Raw genomic sequence first — 880 nt, 5'->3', positions numbered from 1 at the left:
GAAGAAGAGGATGAGGAGGAGGATAGGATTAGGACGATAATGAGGATGAGGATAGGATGTGGATTAGGACGAGGATGATGATACGAAGAGGACGAGAATTAGGATAGGATGAGGAAAGGATGAGGATAGGATGAGGAAAGGATGAGGATGAGAATGTGGAAGTGGATGAGGATTAGGATAAGGATAGGATGAGGAAGAGGATGAGAATGAGGATGAGGATGAGGATGAGAAGGAGAACGAGGATAAGAGGAGGATGAGAATGAGGATAGGATGAAGAGGGGGATGAGGAGGAGGATGAGGAAGAGGATGAGGAGGAGGATGAGGATGAGGAAGAGGAAAGGATGAGTTCGAGAATGAGAAGGAGGAAGATAAGATGAGGACGAGAATTAGAATTAGGATAGGATGAGGTTGAAGACGAGGATAGGATGAGGAGTGGAATGAGGATGAGGACGAGGATAGGATGAGGGGGAGGATGAGGATAAGATGAGGACGAGAATGAGGACGAGGATAGGAGGATGAGGATAAGGAAGAGCAAGAGGAAGAGGAAGAGGATGAGGATAGGAAGAGGATGAAGATATGATGAGGATAAGAATGATGATGAGGACGAGGATTAGGATAGGATAGGATGAGGATGAGAATGAGAATGTGGAAAGGATGAGGTTGAAAATGAGGATGAGGATAGGAGGAGGATGAGAATGAGGATAGGATGAAGAGGAGGATGAGGACGAGAACGAGGATGAGGAAAGGATGAGGACGAGGATGAGAAAGATGATGACGATAGGAAGAGGATAGGATGAGGATGAGGATGAGGATAAGGAAGAGGATGAGGATGAGGAAGAGGATGAGGACGAGGATGAGGAAGAGGAAAGGATGAGGACGT

Source organism: Lupinus angustifolius, chromosome LG12, assembly GCF_001865875.1.
Source record: "Lupinus angustifolius cultivar Tanjil chromosome LG12, LupAngTanjil_v1.0, whole genome shotgun sequence".
In the NCBI taxonomy this organism is placed as follows: Eukaryota; Viridiplantae; Streptophyta; class Magnoliopsida; order Fabales; family Fabaceae; genus Lupinus; species Lupinus angustifolius.
The sequence above is the reverse complement of the archived record's forward strand: the minus strand, read 5'-3'. Positions refer to the sequence as shown.